Below are 20,714 nucleotides of genomic sequence, written 5' to 3'. Positions count from 1 at the left end.
TTTTCAGCACTCCAAATGACAAAGCTGATTTTGGGTATTTTGTATTTTCTCATTTCAGCAAGAAAGTAAATCCTAAAGTGGTTAAAGAGAGATCACTTAACCCTGGCTAGATGTAGCTTTCCACAGTCATCTAAAAAGGTCTGAACAATAAATGTTAGCAAAAAGTAAGTTCACATCCCTACAGCCGATATGAAAGCCTGTCCACAATATTGAGAGACATCCAAGTGCATTTTGATAGAGCAGATATTCATCCCTTTCCTTAAAACAGATGGCTGTGCTCATTGTGCTGATTTCTGTCACCAGCATTTAAGATTTATGACAATTAGCACTATTATCTATGGACTGGAGCAATAAATTGACTGTTACTGCTGTTTATCGGATATCAGGCGTTTTGGACAAATGTTCCCCTTGCTGTCTTCATTCAGTATGGCAGCTCTTAATGGATTGGAACTTTAACCTCTCAGAGGGGGAAAACACGATGGGGGGTTAAAATAAAAAGTAAAGTGGTCAATTATTCATGAGTGATGCCTTCCCATTTTCAGCTGTCAGTTTGTACACATTAACATGATCTATTCTGCTCCTCTAAATAACAGGCTTCTGTCTGATGTTTGTCAGTCACAGTATGCAAAGACTACATAGAGCTGAGCAGTGACCTCTGTTCTCTCACAATTAAACTGTGTTTAAGACAACTAGTGACACCCAGCAGAATGAGGGGAAAACAGTGCATTACATTCACAAAAATATGTTTGTTGTGTCTGGGATCATAACGGCACAGCCAGCAAAAGTGCTACTATAGAATAAAGATAGTTTGAATAGAGAGAGCTCTTTGGCACAGTGTTTGCATGTGGAAGATAAGTGTCAGTCAGCACCACTGAGTTGTTTATGGACTCGTTTGACCACCTGTACTGATATGCTCTGCCAGAACAGAGTGGGGGAGAGAATAAGCACCCTCACATATCCTGCTTACACATGATTCAGAAACTGCCATGCGACATACACAGGTGCATGCCAAACGCACACACATTCTTCCAGCTTTAGCACCCCAACTAGAGAACCCCCATTCCCAATGTTAGTGTCAATCGACAGATGCCAATTTTCAGGAAGGTCCCTACAGTGCCTTGCGAAAGTATTCGGCCCCCTTGAACTTTGTGACCTTTTGCCACAGTTCAGGCTTCAAACATAAAGATATAAAACTGTATTTTTTGTGAAGAATCAACAACAAGTGGGACACAATCATGAAGTGGAACGACATGTATTGGATATTTCAAACTTTTTTAACAAATAGAAAACTGAAAAATTGGGCGTGCAAAATTATTCAGCCCCTTTACTTTCAGTGCAGCAAACTCTCTCCAGAAGTTCAGTGAGGATCTCTGAATGATCCAATGTTGACCTATATGACTAATGATGATAAATACCATCCACCTGTGTGTAATCAAGTCTCCTTTTATATGCACCTGCACTGTGATAGTCTCAGAGGTCCGTTAAAAGCGCAGAGAGCATCATGAAGAACAAGGAACACACCAGGCAGGTCCGAGATACTGTTGTGAAGAAGTTTAAAGCCGGTTTTGGATACAAAAAGATTTCCCAAGCTTTAAACATCCCAAGGAGCACTGTGCAAGCGATAATATTGAAATGGAAGGAGTATCAGACCACTGCAAATCTACCAAGACCTGGCCGTCCCTCTAAACATTCAGCTCATACAAGGAGAAGACTGATCAGAGATGCAGCCAAGAGGCCCATGATCACTCTGGATGAACTGCAGAGATCTACAGCTGAGGTGGGAGACTCTGTCCATAGGACAACAATCAGTCTTATATTGCACAAATCTGGCCTTTATGGAAGAGTGGCAAGAAGAAAGTCATTTCTTAAAGATATCCATAAAAAGTGTTGTTTAAAGTTTGCCACAAGCCACCTGGGAGACACACAAACATGTGGAAGAAGGTGCTCTGGTCAGATGAAACCAAAATTGAACTTTTTGGCAACAATGCAAACGTTATGTTTGGCATAAAAGCAACACAGCTCATCATCCTGAACACACCATCCCCACTGTCAAACATGGTGGTGGCAGCATCATGGTTTGGAACTGCTTTTCTTCAGCAGGGACAGGGAAGATGGTTAAAATTGATGGGAAGATGGATGGAGCCAAATACAGGACCATTCTGGAAGAAAACCTGATGGAGTCTGCAAAAGACCTGAGACTGGGACGGAGATTTGTCTTCCAACAAGACAATGATCCAAAACATAAAGCAAAATCTACAATGGAATGGTTCAAAAATAAACATATCCAGGTGTTAGAATGGCCAAGTCAAAGTCCAGACCTGAATCCAATCGAGAATCTGTGGAAAGAACTGAAAACTGCTGTTCACAAATGCTCTCCATCCAACCTCACTGAGCTCGAGCTGTTTTGCAAGGAGGAATGGGAAAAAATGTCAGTCTCTCGATGTGCAAAACTGATAGAGACATACCCCAAGCGACTTACAGCTGTAATCGCATAAAAAGGTGGCGCTACAAAGTATTAACTTAAGGGGGCTGAATAATTTTGCACGCCCAATTTTTAAGTTTTTGATTTGTTAAAAAAGTTTGAAATATCCAATAAATGTCGTTCCACTTCATGATTGTGTCCCACTTGTTGTTTATTCTTCACAAAAAAATACAGTTTTATATCTTTATGTTTGAAGCCTGAAATGTGGCAAAAGGTCGCAAAGTTCAAGGGGGCCGAATACTTTCGCAAGGCACTGTAATTGCAGGTAGACATTTTGAAATCAACAACAGCCAACATTTTCTAGGAATTACTACAGTACTTTAAGGCAGGTCTTCTAAGGCTCTAGTCAACAGCACAGTGTATTTCCATTAGCAGCTGTTTTACTGTGGTGGAAATCCTGTAAAGTAGAGTAGTCATAGGTCTCTATCAGCCATGGCTGAAGCCTACTGGAAAACCTGGATTGAGGTCTTAATTCTCAAGTGTCTCCTGGACATCTGGTAATATCGTTTTTAAATCCTTCATTTACATTGGAAGATTAAGAGAAGACAGACTCTTGAGAGGTCTTTAACCATATTAGTTGCAGCTTTCTCAGGTGCAAGATGAAGTTGCTGACTTTAAAATCAAGTTTTGGGTCTCCTTTGCTGGGGTTTGCCCATAAACCGTTTTAATTTCCTGTATCAGAACTAGCAGGTGTTTAAGAATTCATTATTCCACCAAGCTTTTAAGACAAAGTGGTCTCAGGTTAATCCTACATGGAAATTGAATCCATTAACATATTCAAATGAAGAAATACCAGCTGTGATAACCCTACCCAGATACATGCACAGTGCACACGGAGTTGACTGGTCTCCATTGCATGTCACCATGCGCCATTAACACCACCGGGCTGAGCAGTCATATTCAAATGCAGTTCAGTCACTCAATGCATGTGATTTATTGCACTGGTTAGTGCAGCATGTGGGTGAATCTCTCTTTGAGTGCCCAGGGGTCAGATGGCTAACCACAGGCCTGGCTCAGCCTCAGAGTAGGCCTAATGACAGGGTCTGGGGGTACCAGGGTGGAAGAGGGGCCCTATTATCTCTGACTGACAGGCCCCAGCTCAATGGGCTCTAATTGGTGGTCAGCGCCGCCCCTCCACTCCTCCTGCTCAGCAGCAGCTCCTCCTCCCACTTTACCACGCCATTAAGTTCCTCTTGTTGGAGGGCCTGAGGGGAGCTCATATACCCAGGATAATGGAGACAGATTTATTCCTCAACCTTATTTATGACGTATTCCAGTCTAATTACAAAGACTTTTGGAGGTAACTGCTTGTAAAGCATCAAACTGACTATATAATTTTTACAGTAAAGATTACATTGCGTAAGTAAGTGAGCACTCAAAAAATACTATTATAGTGCTAGGTATGAAGAACTCAATTTACTCCCTTCACGGGAACACCGACTGATATAGAATATTATAAAATATATGCTAATACAAAAAAAACTGCATCTCTTGATAAAAAAAATGAAATTACCCACACAGTAAGCATACACATAATATACACACAGTATAGGAATATGTCAACTGAACAGAAAACTATTCTAGAAGACAGCTTGAAAATAGGCGTGCATCATGTCATAATACACACAAAATACACAGCCATTTAATCACTGCTATAATCTACACATGGCTGCTCACAGTCACACAAGCCAAAATAGGAAGTCTAGTAACAATCAATGCAATGATGTTTACTGGCTGCCTGACTGACTTCTTTCCCCAAAGGCTGTAAGATTCCCTCGACAGTATTGGGTGGCAGCAGAGAGTTGACTGATTAGATATTATTTTCCAATTGAATTTGGCTCGTTATTTGTTCTAGTGCAAATTCAGACATTTGAGAAATCATCTCAATTGAATATTACTCGCTTGTATTTTGTCAACTGAGAATATAGAAGTGGAAACTGCACATTAGAAACTTTGCAGATAAGAGAAAATAGTTTCTCAAACTCCAACTCTTTTAACATGAAACTACTTGAGAAATGCTGTGTGCATATGCATTTGAATAACACATTGTTTCATGATTGAGAAGATACTTGATCCAATTATTCCTTTTGAAAAATCACTTGAGCGAAGTTAAAAGGCATTGTCATACTGTAGGAAACAAAATGGAAAGTTCTAGACAGTATCTGACAACCACACTAATCTAACGCTGACATTATAATATTCATGTTAATGTTACATTATTTATATACAATTTAATTTGTGACATTTCTTGATATCTTTAAAGTATGACATGTCATATTTTTTGCAGAGTGATTTCCTGCCTTGCCCTTGAGACAGCAGACTGTGAAGCCCTGGGGGGCTTGCCTTGCCTTCCCAGCCCCACTCAATTCACATTTCCATGAAGTCCATAGATCTTATACAGAAAAAAAATATATTCTGTTCTGAGTTTGAGGCATCAACTCAGTAACATACATTACATTATGGACATGGCTCATTGTCTAATAGCTGTCCTGTGCAGTGAAAAGATCCCAGCAGCTTTAAAAAGTAATCTGCCTGTCTGTCAATGTACATAGCTACAACACTAAGCATGCCCATAAAGCTGCATATGAAACAGGGAAAGAGGACAACTCACCTCCGAGAGTTATTCCATTGCTTGGCGACTGGAGGGAAAAATACCGGTGAACTCCGTCTTCAGTGAAAGCTCCTCATCGTACCAAGCAGAATAAGAGAACCATGCTGGCAGAAATCCTGGCAGATTCCTCTGTGTCCTCCACTCCCATTTCTTCTGTGGCGGTTTGAGCATGACACAAGGGCCGCTTAGAGAGTGCAGGAAGTAGAAACATTAAAGCCGGGGCTAGTCACACTACCTGGAACTCGTCTTCATTTCACCCAGAAGATAGTAGACTGTGGATACCTGGCTTGGCACTCTATCCCAAACAAACACACACACAGGATTTTCAGCCATGTAACCCTGAGTCGGGCCCTGCCTTTGAAATGCTTTCTACCCCACAACACAAGACGGTTTTTATTATCTTCACAGTCGCAGCAATGCCTAGCTTTAAAAGCTACTGATTTCTTTTTTCCTTTAGCCTCCGACACAAAGGAAGGGCATTTTGTAAATGACTTGCTCGTTTCAGACCAACAAAAGGTACTTTCATTGAAAACCCCCCCAATTTGATTTTGCTCAAATTTGATTACATGGATTGAAAAAGGGAAAGAAAAAGGAGGAAATAAAAAAAAACAGATGGCGTCCTCATTCAGTGCCCTGAAAGGCTTTATCTATGTGCCTTTATAAACTGGGGCAATCCAAAGCGTTTCAGTTGGCTAAAAAAAGAACTTGACAAAATTATTGGTTTGCCATATCTTACACAACTGACATGAGCAACTCAAAGAAAAGCCTTTTCTCTCCCACTGTCTTTCAGTGAATCGCCTGCCTAGATCAAAATAATAGAAATGAAGTATTTCATTAGAAATTATAGTTGGATATGAAATAGGCTGTCATATTAATAGCAACCTGCCTATGGCCTTCAGTATGTGCTATTCACCTAGACAATAGAAGAGAGGGGGGCATGAATTGAGCCTTTCATTCAAGCCTGATCAATTTTCCATCACCAACACAGGAAAGGATTAAACAAATAATTAAACTCAGGATTGGTCTGCAGAACACCCCCACCCTTACACACAATACAAAACAGTTAAAACTAAACAAAAACAACTGTTCATAACACAAAAAAGATACATTCTTAAATGAGAGAAAGAGTCACAGAGGGCTGTATAATTCTTTCTAAGGCCACAATAGGCATTTCAGCCTACTTGTTTTTTATTTGTGGGTAATTACAGGGTTGTGTCTATCACACTCACAGAGGAGAAAGAATGTAAGTGAACAAGATAATTAAAAATGTTGTTCATCCCCAGATGGCTGAAAGTTGTTGAACCTGAAACCTGTTGGATAGCCACAAATTTTCACATTAAACACTTTCTCAAAACAAATTCTGTGCACCATGAGTTATGACAAAGAGGACTGGTGCTACAACGTTTCATAGAGCAGCTGTGTTCTTAGTGCAGTCTGAGATAAATCAAATCAAAAATCACAACTTATTTTACTAATACTTTCCCTGGCTAGCTCTACTGCTGCTCAACAAAAAATGAATCCTGTCTCATCTACATGTTTTAGGTCACTCCAACAAAACAATTCTGAGGTAAGTTGATCTACTATTTCTTAATTTAGAAAACGTTATACAGTACCAGTCAAAAGTTTGGACACACCTACTCATTCAAGGTTTTTCTTTCATTTACTATTTTCTACATGATGATTTACAGGTAATTACCATCAGAAAGTAATGACTTTTTGTAGAACTTTTGTATAAAATGGGTATACTGCTGCTCAACACTGCTTATCAAAGGACAAATTATATTTTACTTTCCACTCTGAATACCACTTCTCCGCCTGGGCAGCAGGTAGACTGGCAGGTAGAAATACACCTAAAGGATTGGGCAAGTAACCAAAAGATTGCTGGATCGAATCCCTGACCTGACAAGGTACAAATCTGTCATTCTGCTTCTGAGCAAGGCAGTTAACCCACTGTTCCCTGGGCGCCAGTGCCTTGGATGCCGATTAAGGCAGCCCCCCGCACCTCTCTGATTCAGAAGGATTGGGTTGAATGCAGAAGACGCATTTCAGTTGAAGGCATTCAATTGTACAACTGACTAGGTATCCCCCTTTCCCTTTTAGTTTTAGAAATATTTAGTAGTAACTTATTCATTGCCACCCATTCTGAAACTAACTGCAGCTCTTTGATAATTGTTGAAGACATTTCAGTCGCTGTAGTAGCTGACGTGTATAGTGTTGAGTCATCCACATTCATACATTACTCAAAGCCAGTGGAGGAGGAGCAGGAGCAGACGTGACAGTACCCAGCCTCTAGGGGCGCCACCCGGCGTCCCAACTGGGCGAACCGGCTGAGACATGGGCGCTGGGCAAGCCGGTTGGGGCGTGGAAGCCCAATGAACCGGCAGGTGCGTGAGAGCCTAGCGAGCCGGCTGAGACAAGGAAACCTCTCGAGCCAGCCAGGGCGTGAAAGCCCGACAGGCTGGCTTAGGCACCCCCGGTTCCATCGGCGGCACGATCCATCCCGACATCACCAACAAAACAAAAAACAAACAAACAAAAAAACTCCTGGACTGGTGGGGTGAACAAGAACCGCCAATCCAGATGAGGCCCGATGTGGGATGGGCGCCATCTAAGCCAACCGGGGCAAGGAAACCTCTCGAGCAAGCTAGGGTGTGGAAGCCCAACGAGCTGGCTAGGCACCCTCGGTTCCATCTGTGGCAACCCAGAGCTGGTGCCACCATACCAACCGGAAAACACCAGTACTCCCCGATGCTTTGTCTGATAGCTTCTGCATTCTGTCACATGTGATGACACTGGAAGAGATGGTGCAGGTACGGGCTATCAAACATTTAATAAGGAACGGACATGGAGCGAGACAGGAACAGTGTCAGCGTACAAGAAAACAAAGACAAAAAACAATCAATGCAGAAGCGGGGAACAGAGCTGGGGAACTGACAAATATAGGGGAGGTAATAACAGGTGATAAGTGAGTCCAGGTGAGTCCAATGTCGCTGATGAACGTGACGAGGGAAGGCAGGTGTGCGTAATGGATGATAGGAGTGCGTGATGCAGGGCAGCCTGGTGCCCTCAAGCGCCAATGGGGGGGGGGGGGGGGGGGGGAGCGGGAGCAGACGTGACAATTTCATTAGTAAAGATTTTAAAAAGTAAGGGGACTAGACAGCTGCCCTGGGGAATTCCTGATTCTACCTGGATTATGTTGGAGAGGCTCCAAGAAAGAACACCTTCTGTGTTCTTTTAGACAGGTAAGTCTTTATCCACAATACAGCAGGGGGTGTAAATCCATAACACATACGTTTTTCCAGCAGCAGACTATGATCGATAATGTCAAAAGCCACACTGAAGTCTAACAAAACAGCCCTTACCATTTTTTATCATCAATATCTCTCAGCCAATCATCAGTCATTTGAGTAAGTGCTGTGCTTGTTGAATGTAATATAAGTTTTCTGAAAGTCTGTTGTCAATTTGTTTAGTGTAAAATAGCATTGTATCTTGTCAAACACCATTTTTCCCAATAGTTTACTAATGGCTGGTAACAGGCTGGTTGATTAGCTATTTAAACCAGTAAAGGGTGCTTTACTATTCTTGGGGGACTTTTGTAGATGGGTGAAATATATATTTTTTAATCCATTTTGCATTCAGTCTGTAACACAACAAAATGTGGAATAAGTCAAATGGTATGAATACTTTCTGAAGGCACTATTTCTATAAGGACACAAGGCAAGATCCAAATGCAGACAGAAGAAGCAGATGGTTGAGCTACGATATTTATTCATCCAAGGGGTAGGCAACAGGTAGGTCGGGGACAGGCGAGAGATCATAAACCGGGTCAGAGTCCAAAACAGTATCAGACGAAGGGCAGTCTTGAGGTCAGGCCAGCCAGGGGTTCAGTATCCAGATCCAAGTCCAAACAGTACAAGGGATAGGCAGGCTTGAAGACAGAACAGGCAGAGTGGTCAGGCAGGTGAGTTCGGAGTCAGGACAGGCAAGGGTCAAAAACAGGAGGACTAGAACCAAAAGAGACTGGGAAGAAATAGGAGCAAGGAAAACCGCTGGTTGACTTGACAAACAAGACGAACTGGCACATAGAGACAGGAAACACAGGGATATATACACTGGGGATAGTAAGCGACCCCTGGAGGGGGTGGAGACAATCACAAGGACAGGTGAAACAGATCAGGGTGTGACAATTTCTAAAAAATATCTATATTTACACATTAAATATCACACTTCTGTTTATTTCAAATGTAAAGCACTTACTTGTTGCCAATATAGCTACCGTAAAAACTATAAATACATAACAATTTTAACAAGAAATTGCATTGTTTATGGTTTCCGTGCAGGTCTACAAGCACAGCCGGCACAGGCCAACATTTTATGGATTATTTCTTAATGTGGCAGTACCAAATCCTATTAACAGATAAACCAATTAATCCAAAAACCCTGTGTGTTTGTCATTCAGTTTTAAACTAAATTGTAATGTTTTATGGTGTGATGGTAATGAGATCTGATGAAGGTGCTTTGTGAAAACGGAGTAAAATCCATGTATTGACGAATAAAATGGTCACAGCCAATACAACTTTGTGGTTTCTGACAAAATTAGAAAAGTATTTCTGTTGATAAAAAAGCTTTTCAAGAAACTTAATTTCTTGAAAATAAGAAATGCTGAAATTGCCTGTAGTTGCAAAATCACCCAATTATGACTTTGTGGCTATGGAAGCTAGTGACGATCAGCCCAGAGAGAGAGCATTGTATTGTGGGTTTTGTAGTCGACTTGAACTGCAACAGATTTTCACAAAGACTTTCATGTTGCTACCAATACTATTATAACGACAAAATGAAACATTGGTTCACAAATAATATTATTCTGACATGTTAGTGTTATTAAACCCTGTAAATCAGGGAATTAGTAGTTTGGTGGTAAACAAAAAAACAATTTCAATGGTTGAAACACCTACGTGGCATCGATATTAGTCAAGTACATTCTATTCTAGTGTCAAAGTTGACTACTAAGTGTAAATAGTATAATTTCGGCATAAAATCAGTATCTTCCAAAACTGAGATTTGGAAATATTTAGGGAAAATTAGTATGTTCCTAAATCCTTGGATATTCAATGGTGGGTGTTGATTTCAATCATGCCCAGTCATGCCTACTTGCCCGCTAACACGGAATGGTAATGTCTAGCTAGAATTGTCATGCATGGAGAAAGCTGCGCTGAGTGTGCTCTAGCCAATAGTAGCAGCAGAATCAAGATACAGAAATACCCATCAGACTTGTTTACATGAGACAGCAATATGTAGATACCGTCGCCAATGTTATGTTGAAAGAATGAAACTTGGTGTTTATAAAGGGCTTTTATCGTATTAAAATATCCTCATATTCGCGAGCTAACATTAGCATGGGCTACTGAGTGGCGCAGCGGTCTAAGGCACTGCATCTCTGTGCAGGAAGTGACACTACCGTCCCTGGTTCAAATCCAGGCTGAATCACATCTGACTGTGTTTGGGAGTCCCATAGGGCGGTGCACAAATGGCCCAGCATCGTCTTGGTTTGGCTGGGGCAGACCATCATTGTAAATAAGGATTTGTTCTTAATTGACTTGCATAGTTAAATAAAAGCAACACAACTGTCATCAAAGATTGATGCTGTGTTTAAGACAACTCTGAATGCTGATGTTTCTGACCTGTTGTAATAAGATGAGCTCTGAGTTTCACAATTAGAAAGTATCAGAATCAACCAATAGGAAGATCCATGCAAAAAACATACAAAAATGTTAACTCTGAGTTATCTTGAAAGCACCATTATACCAATGATTTTTATAAGTAACCCTGTTTCCAATGGCAGCAAATTAATCATAGTGGGCCGAACAAGCAAGGCGGTGGGCAGAGCCGAGCCAAGCCAAGCTCTGTTAGGAGCAAACCGTTGTCTCTGTACTACTGTACTTTTAGTTGCTACTTGGCTACCTGACAAACTCTTTCGCCCTTTAATCTTAATAACTATTCAATCAAACTCTGTATTCAACAAGTTTACCAATGTCTTAATTTTTCCACACTTTTTAATTCATTTTTTTCACCCCAGAAGCTTTATCTGGACATAGATCTGCAGGACGTCCTCCTGCCGAAAAAAGTTAAGTAACATTATGTCTTCTCATTGCAGTCGCTGTACTCATAATATACAGGATCACTATCACCTTATGGTGAGGATAGCCGAGCTGCAAGCTTAGGCAAGGGCTATTTAAGTGTAGAAAAGATTGATACAGCGTCTATGCCACCAGTAAATACTGGTAGTAGGGTTAATCCCCCTGCACAGTCCCCGCAGCTGGACCATTTTCTCATGGCTTCTGGAAAGAAATGCTGTCAGCATGTTCAACTGGTGTAGCTCATTCAGCCGATAGAAACTTTAAACTGGTCAGAGCCTGAGTCTTCTCAGGTCTCTCCTCCCCCTGTTATGCAGTCCGAGCCACCGAAGCCTTCCACCATTAGACATTGAAAACCCTAGCCATTTGGGACTCCATTACCCGCAATATTAGACTTCAAAATAATAATTCAACGATCATACACTGTTTACCAGGGGGCAGGGCTACTGACGTAAAGGCTAATCTGAAGACGGTGCTGGCTGAGGCCAAAACTGGTGAGTATAGATGTTATAGGGATATTGTTATCCACGTCTGCACCAACGATGTTAGGATGAAACAGTCAGAGGTCACCAAGCACAACATAACTTCAGCGTTTAACTTACAGCAGATTCGCACAACAGAATTGCTGGTTGAAAAATGTTTCTGCCCCTCCCAAAATATAGAATTTAATGATGCAGTCGCACCTCTAAAAAGCAAAAACATTTGTCAAAAGGAATTAGCACCCTGGTATACAGAAAATACCCCAGCCCTGAAGCTAGCTTCCAGAAAATTAGAAGGGAAATGGTGCTCCACCAAACTGGAAGTCTTCCAACTATCAATATCGAAGAGCCCTCACTGCTGCTCGATCAGCCTACTTTTCCAACTTGATTGAGGAGAATAAAAACAATCAACTGTATTTTTGATACTGCCACAAAGCTAACTAAAAAGCAGGATTCCACCAAGTGAGGATGGCCTTCACTTCAGCAGTGATGAATTTATGAACTTCTTTGACAAAAAGATTATGATCATTAGAAAGCAAATGATGGACTCCTCTTTGAATCTGCATATTTTCTCCAAAACTCAGTTGTCCTCAGTCTGCACAGACCTGCCAGGACCTAGGATCAATGGAGACACTCATTTTTAATCCTGTATCTCTCGACACATTCACGAAAATAGCCATGTCCTCTAAACCTTCAAGCTTCCCACTGGACCCTATTCCAACTAAACTACTGAAAGAGCTACTTCCTGTACTTGGCCATCCTATGTTGAACATAATAAATGCTCCCTATCCTCTGGATGTGTACCAAACTCACTAAAAGTAGCTTAATAAAGCCTCTCCTGAAAAAGCCAAAAACTATCAGCCTATATCAATTCTCCCATTCCTCAAAATAAAAATTGAAAAGCTGTTGTGCAGCAACACACTGCCTTCCTGAAGACAAATAATGTATACGAAATGCCCCAGTCTGGTTTTAGACCCCATCACAGAACTGTGACTGTTCTCATGAAGGTGGTAAATTGCCCTTTAATGCGTCAGACCAAAGCCCTCATTCTGTTTTCATGCTCCTAGACCTTAGAGCCGCTTTTGACACCATCGATCACCACATACTTTTGCAAAGATTTTATCTGTCGGGAAGATATCAGTTTGTCTCTGTGGATGGTTTGTCCTCTGACAAAAAATAATGTTACGTTTTGGTGTTCCTGAATACTTAAGTAAATAAGGTATTTCTGTGTTTCATTTTTTATGAATTTGCAAACATTCTAAACACCTGTTTTTGCTTTGTCATTATGGGGTATTGTATGTAGATTAATGAGAAAAAAAATCATATTTAATCCATTTTAGAACAAGGCCATGACGTAACAAAATGTGGAAGAAGACAAGGCGTCTGAATACTTTCCGAATGCACTGTATATGGACTCAAAGACTTATAAACCATTAGGACTAGTATGTTACTGATAAATTGAATGCTGATATTTGACATCAGTCAGGGTCTCAGCAGTGGGCAATGTGAGCAGTCAGCAAAGGGTGCATATATATATATATATATATATATATATATATATATATATATACACAAAAAATATATAGTCTATTTTAGTATTTACACTGCATTGTTCCTATTTTGGCTTTAAAAGTAAATACTGAAAAGGAAAAAAAAGAAGGAAGGAAATGCCTTCCCAAATTGGATTGGAAAGACATTGCATCATAAATACTGTAGCATAAGATATGTAAAATGCTGATGCTTGAACAATTCAAGTTCAAGTAGGCACCATATTTTGCTGACAGATTGTCATCATCAACTAGACATTAACATTGCACGTCCTCAGACAGTCATGTATGTTAAAATGTGAAGAAATTTTAAAAGGGAGACAGAATTGTACTGCTGATTATTGCAAAGATTCCGTCCTGTGGATTCTCTGAACATTCACCAGCCATACTTCTGTTATGAACTAGAAGTAATTATTGTCTCTGAAGATAAAAAAAGAGTGTGGGCAAAATAAACTAGTGATAGAATGACCTTAAATATATTTCTCTCCTTTTCCAATAAGACCATTTCATCTCAGCATTTGATAAAGGGATTACTGGATGGCATTATGCAGCACTAGTCAAATCTGGATGTGGAGGTGCCAATTTGATTGCATAATTCTTGTTTCCTTTTTTGCAAACCTTGCAGTCCTCTGGAAACTAAAACTCAGCATAATACAAGATTTACTTGTGGTCTGGGAAAGCGACAGGGTTTGTCCCTCATGCCATATCCATCCACTGCAGACCTGGTAAAAAGCTGCAGCCAACACCATTACCAGCCAGAGCTGGTTGGTTCAGAACCCATTATCGCCATGAAACGCAAATGACAGAGCACAACTTGCCTGTCAGTGGATCTATTATTTGACACTAGTGGTTGTTTGATATTTCACAAGCTGAAATCCTGACCCACAATCATTAGGCCAGTCAGGGTTAATCAACAGACTCATGACTTGCCCAATTTTCTGATAAGGCCTGATTGCAGGTATGGGGTAAGTGGGTCGAGGTTAGGGAGCATATGTTGGGGCCTCTATTTTGTCTGGATGTTACAGACACATGAATGAATCACTTCAACTACATAAAAGGTGCCCTGTTTGTTTCTCATGCAACACATAATCAGTCCACATCCTTATCCACTACTTATTTAATATATACACGTAGGGGGATCTGAAAGAAAACAAAGTTAACCAAATCTGTATTCCTTGGAATCCTTCAGGCACCCACTGAAACCATCTTAAGGAACCATATACACTGAGTGTACAAAACATTAGGAACCTTCCTAATATTGAGTTGCACTCCATTTTGCCCTCGGAATAGCCTACATTTTTGGGGGGCATGGACTAAAAGGTGTTTAAAGAATACCACAGGGATGCTCTCCATGTTGACTCCAATGCTTCCCACACTTGTGTCAAGTTGGCTGTATGGTCCACCACCCAAAAGACATTCTTGATACACACGGGAAACTGTTGAGCGTGAAAAACCCAGCAGTGTTGCACTTCTTGACACACTCAAACCGGTGCACCTGGCACTTACTACCATGCCACGTTCAAAGGCACTTAAATATTTTGTCTTGCAACATTCACACTTTAAATGGCACACATACACAATCCATCTCTTAATTGAGTCAAGGCTTAAAAATCATTATTTAACCTGTCTCCTCGCCTTCATCTACACTGATTGAAGTGGTGACATCAATAAGGGATCATATCTTTCACCGTGATTCACCTGGTCAGTCTATGTCATGGAAAGAGCAGGTGTTCCTAATGTTTTGTACACTCAGTGTTGTATTACCACTCCTCCATTACCTGGGAGTTTGTTCTCATGCACATACATACATAATAATCAAACAAAGTAAAGGATACTGAAAAGTTTTTTTTTTTTTTTTTGCAGCAAGCTAAAATAAAAGTGTGTCAACCGACTTCCTCCATATGAATATAATGTATGACGATCAACATAACTGTTATTAACCTGTAACATAATGAACCTGACAAAAAATCATTGCCAACAAATTGTCAACAGACTATTAACAATGACAAACTTTTAGTAAGCCGTCATCAGCAACTATGCTCTGTTCAAAAACATTTATTTAAAATAATCATTCTACCTTTGACTTATTTATAAACAATTATTTAATATGTGCTTACACATTTTTGCAATTGCAGAATTTGCTATATGTGATTGCCTCTTCAAAAACCCTTGACTTGATGAAGTTGATAGGATCCAAGTTTACTAAGCCATAGTAAAACTCACATTTACAAAATACTGTTTCCTAAACATGGCAGAATATCTGCATGCAGAACAAAATGTGGCAAGTTTGCAGAGATGTTTTTTTAATGAAGAAAACATATTAAGATGTAAAGCAGAGTGCATTTTTTTATCAACACTGCTGTTATCAGATCAAAGTTACAGTGGCAACGCTGTCTTTGAATGCTTAGGAGTAAGTGAGCAGATACTTAGAAGAATCCACGTCACATGTCTATTAGAGGTCACTTCTATGTCATCCTGACTATAAATAAACCACCAAACATTGATCTTTATAGATATACATGCATCTTTTACACGACACCACATACTCTATATTTTTATATATAGAACCTCACACATCAATTAAATGAACCACTATATAAAGTCTACAACTTAAACCAAAAAACACCTATGAATTCAACATTTCAGACTATAATGCCTGTGAAGATGCCCCCTCCCTGCATCACAGACATGGAGAGAATGCGTCCTTAAATGTAAAATAAACGCCCCATGTCTCTGAAGTGCCACAGTCATGCTTAATCATCTGATTTTTAATCATAAACAATCGCACTATTTGTATTGTGTGTCTCTATTTATGCATATCCCTGAAGGCATTGCCTTTAGATACTTCCTATAAAAAAGGAAACAAATCTACAAAAACAAAACAATTAAATACCTTTTAGATGCCCAGAGGAAGGCTGTGGACAGACAGATGATGTGATATATTTCTCCCCTTCATTCTTAGGCAGCTTCCTCTCTCTGCGGCTGAAAGCAAATGCTTTGAGACTCTGTGGCATATTTAATTAGAAGCAAGCTGTTTGCACTATCAGGGTGAGGATCTACCTCTCCAATCTCTTGTGAGTCAATCTTCTCCATCTCTGATTTTCTTTTATATTTATGCTGGAATATTTAATTGTAGACAAAAGGTTACTCTGGCTCCATTCCCCGCACAGGGGGAGAATAATCTGCTTTAAAAGGCTTGACATTTCAGGCTTTTCAAAAAAGCTGAAAAAATTATATCCCTGCTTTTGTTAATCAATGAAGTAGAACTCCCCTGAACAAAAGAATTAAATTGCTTGGTTGGTTTAATAAAACCAACAGAAATAGCTGCTTTCTCTGGCCTTTTTGTGTGTTGGCTCACCACATGCACCCAGCACTGTAATTCCACATGATTTTGGGGCAAAACTCTAATTTCTCCACGCAGTTGGCCTTTTAAATCCTATTGAAACTACCGGCCAGTGTGTCTGCCTGGTGGAGGACAGATTCATCATTAAACCTGACTTTCACTGACTGCTGCAGGTCCACTAAAATGTACAATTTCTATACTGCCCTTGCCATTGGAAAACATTGTAATTACGCAAATGACAGGGGCAATAATTAGGACCTTCAACATCACATTGTGTTGCTCCACTGTGCTCCATTCCAATGGGAAGAGGCAGAACATGTTCTATTCTATTTCAAATTGCTCACAGCAGATGTTCGGCTAAAGTTCAGTCCTATATTATAGTATTCCTTGGAGACTGACCAAGTCAGGTAAGATCCATTATGTTCTTTGTATTATGAATAAGTGTATTTTGTAATTTGAGACTTTTGCCTTATATACTGTAATGTGCCTAATGTGTGACTATTTGGCATTACATTCCTAATGCGGTGCAATACTGCTTGTTTGTACTGGACATGTATGTATCGGACATGCACCATACACTGGTCCATTGGATAAAAAAACGGATACTGAGTTAGGTGAAAAGCTTAGTCAAACACATCAAAGCAGAGTAGAAAGAATCACATTTTCTTAAAATGGTCTGTAAACAAAACAGTTTGTAAATGATAATAACACCGTTTTCAAAGCAATTCATAGTATACTGCCTTTGATAGTAATACATTGGGGAATATGTCAAGGATGATTGATAAACGTTGTGGATTGGTTTACTGTAGCATATAGATGACCTACAATGTGTTATGGAAAACACTGTATTTGGGCAATTCTCTTTTATTAATGCGTGAGCATTGTCAGGGCCAGAGATGCTGTACCGGATTGGCAAAATGTTTTACAGGACACAAAGTTAGATATTAACTAGGCAAGAGGTGGTCATGGCATAAATATATATGGAATTGGGGACCCTGACATTTTGCGACAGTGCTGAGCGATTGAGGTTAGTCGTTACGACATGTGTTTTTAGTTTCCGACAGGCCAGAATAACACAAGTCAAGTATTAAACACGAGGGTGGTTTGTGAATTTGTTCATCGTAGACAAGTACCTAGTACAAAAGTTGTTTCAAGTTTTTAATAGAGGCAGATCTTAACATGAAAACATGGCGAGTTATATCGAGGCTACCGTAAAATGATAGCCTACCGCACTGAAGTCTTTAGCTAAGCTGACTAGCATAGCTAACTAGCAACTGTAGCATCACACTAGTGCAAATGTCTAGCTACGACTGACAGCCATACAGCTGGTGGATAACATTACTCGCCCTAGACCTCACATGCGTCAGTGCTTATTCCGCGTTCGAAACAACTAGGACTAGGAACCAGTGGTGCGTTCAAGTTAACTCTGGAAAAAAACGAGGCAAATCCCATTCCAAGTTGGTGGATGCATGGGGCGGCAGGTAGCCTGGTGGTTAAGAGCGTTGGACCAGTACGTTAACCGAACGATTTCTAACGTAAAAATCTGTCGTTCGCCCCTCATTGTAAATAAGAATTTACAATTTATGGATTTGTTTTTAAAGTACTTGCCTAGTTAAATAAAGGGGGAAATGAAATGTATACATACAGTGCCTTGCGAAAGTATTCGGCCCCCTTGAACTTTGCGACCTTTTGCCACATTTCAGGCTTCAAACATAAAGATATATATTTTTTTGTGAAGAATCAACAAGTGGGACACAATCATGAAGTGGAACGACATTTATTGGATATTTCAAACTTTTTTAACAAATCAAAAACTGAAAAATTGGGCGTGCAAAATTATTCAGCCCCCTTAAGTTAATACTTTGTAATGCCACCTTTTGCTGCGATTACAGCTGTAAGTCGCTTGGGGTATGTCTATCAGTTTTGCACATCGAGAGACTGAATTTTTTTCCCATTCCTCCTTGCAAAACAGCTCGAGCTCTGAGGTTGGATGGAGAGCATTTGTGAACAGCAGTTTTCAGTTCTTTCCACAGATTCTCGATTGGATTCAGGTCTCGACTTTGACTTGGCCATTCTAACACCTGGATATGTTAATTTTTGAACCATTCCATTGTAGATTTTGCTTTATGTTTTGGATCATTGTCTTGTTGGAAGACAAATCTCCGTCCCAGTCTCAGGTCTTTTGCAGACTCCATCAGGTTTTCTTCCAGAATGGTCCTGTATTTGGCTCCATCCATCTTCCCATCAATTTTAACCATCTTCCCTGTCCCTGCTGAAGAAAAGCAGGCCCAAACCATGATGCTGCCACCACCATGTTTGACAGTGGGGATGGTGTGTTCAGCTGTGTTGCTTTTACGCCAAACATAACATTTTGCATTGTTGCCAAAAAGTTCAATTTTGGTTTCATCTGACCAGAGCACCTTCATCCACATGTTTGGTGTGTCTCCCAGGTGGCTTGTGGCAAACTTTAAACGACACTTTTTATGGATATCTTTAAGAAATGGCTTTCTTCTTGCCACTCTTCCATAAAGGCCAGATTTGTGCAATATATACGACTGATTGTTGTCCTATGGACAGTCTCCCACCTCAGCTGTAGATCTCTGCAGTTCATCCAGAGTGATCATGGGCCTCTTGGCTGCATCTCTGATCAGTCTTCTCCTTGTATGAGCTGAAAGTTTAGAGGGACGGCCAGGTCTTGGTAGATTTGCAGTGGTCTGATACTCCTTCCATTTCAATATTATCGTTTGCACAGTGCTCCTTGGGATGTTTAAAGCTTGGGAAATCTTTTTGTATCCAAATCCGGCTTTAAACTTCTTCACAACAGTATCTCAGACCTGCCTGGTGTGTTCCTTGTTCTTCATGATGCTCTCTGCGCTTTTAACGGACCTCTGAGACTATCACAGTGCAGGTGCCTTTATACGGAGACTTGATTACACACAGGTGGATTGTATTTATCATCATTAGTCATTTAGGTCAACATTGGATCATTCAGAGATCCTCACTGAACTTCTGGAGAGAGTTTGCTGCACTGAAAGTAAAGGGGCTGAATAATTTTGCACGCCCAATTTTTCAGTTTTTGATTTGTTAAAAAAGTTTGAAATATCCAATAAATGTCGTTCCACTTCATGATTGTGTCCCACTTGTTGTTGATTCTTCACACAAAAATACAGTTTTATATCTTTATGTTTGAAGCCTGAAATGTGGCAAAAGGTCACAAAGTTCAAGGGGGCCAAATACTTTCGCAAGGCACTGTAGTCTGAGCAAGGGAACGTGACCATTGAGGGGATTCAATTAATCTGGCCTGGATAGGTGTTTCGCACCGGGTGGAATTTGGTTGCATTGTCTTTAGAACCGTTTTGCAACCTCGTTAAATTACATCACAAATGGGATGTACACGGATAATGACTTTGTGTTTTTACAAGCAATAGTGATTTGCTTTAGCTAAAAACGCTCTATCTGCCTTCCTAATGAAAACTAATTTGAATATTCAAATATCTATTTTATGGAAAAGAGAATGTGTATGTTTCTGGACTATGTACCATGCTTCTTTGTCGACAACACGACCGAGAGGCGCAGATTACGTTTCGATTTGAGAAAGGAAGCAACTCCCAGGCCATAGACCGGTTCCTGGTTGAGAATAATCAATCCCCCCCGCCGTTACACATATTTTTTATTTTATTTCAACTTCATTTAAAAAGGTAGGCTAGTAGAGAACAAATTCTCATTTACAACTGCGACCTGGCCAAGATAAAGGAAAGCAGTGCGACACAAACAACAACACAGTTACACATGGAATAAACAAGCGTACAGTCAATAACACAATAGAAAAGGGGGGAAAAAGTATATATACAGTGTGTGCAAATGACGTGAGGAGGTAAGGCAATAAATAGGCCATAGTAGCGGAGTAATTACAATTTATCAAATTAACACTGGAGTAATTGATGAGTGTAACGGATGTGAAACGGCTAGCTAGTTAGCGGTGGTGCGCGCTAAATAGCGTTTCAATCGGTGACGTCACTTGCTCAGACCTTGAAGTAGTGGTTCCCCTTGCTCTGCAAGGGCCGTGGCTTTTGTGGAGCGATGGGTAACGATGCTTCATGGGTGACTGTTGTTGATGT

At 40.3% G+C, this 20,714-nt stretch overlaps 1 long non-coding RNA gene across 1 annotated transcript in view; it reads right to left on the bottom strand.

Annotated features, from left to right (window-relative positions):
• Positions 1-16,235, bottom strand: part of LOC110521547 (uncharacterized) — a 142,092-nt gene extending 125,857 nt beyond the window's left edge. The window contains exon 1 of the long non-coding RNA XR_002473162.3: positions 16,147-16,235. This is a non-coding gene — a long non-coding RNA (uncharacterized LOC110521547). The remainder of the gene's footprint in view (positions 1-16,146) is intronic.
• Between the last annotated feature and the right edge of the window lie 4,479 nt (positions 16,236-20,714).

The sequence above is a fragment of the Oncorhynchus mykiss genome, chromosome 4, assembly GCF_057628025.1.
Source record: "Oncorhynchus mykiss isolate SJ-2025 chromosome 4, ASM5762802v1, whole genome shotgun sequence".
NCBI lineage: Eukaryota > Metazoa > Chordata > Actinopteri > Salmoniformes > Salmonidae > Oncorhynchus > Oncorhynchus mykiss.
Note: the sequence above shows the minus strand (reverse complement) of the source record. Positions and strands in the feature narration are given on the sequence as shown.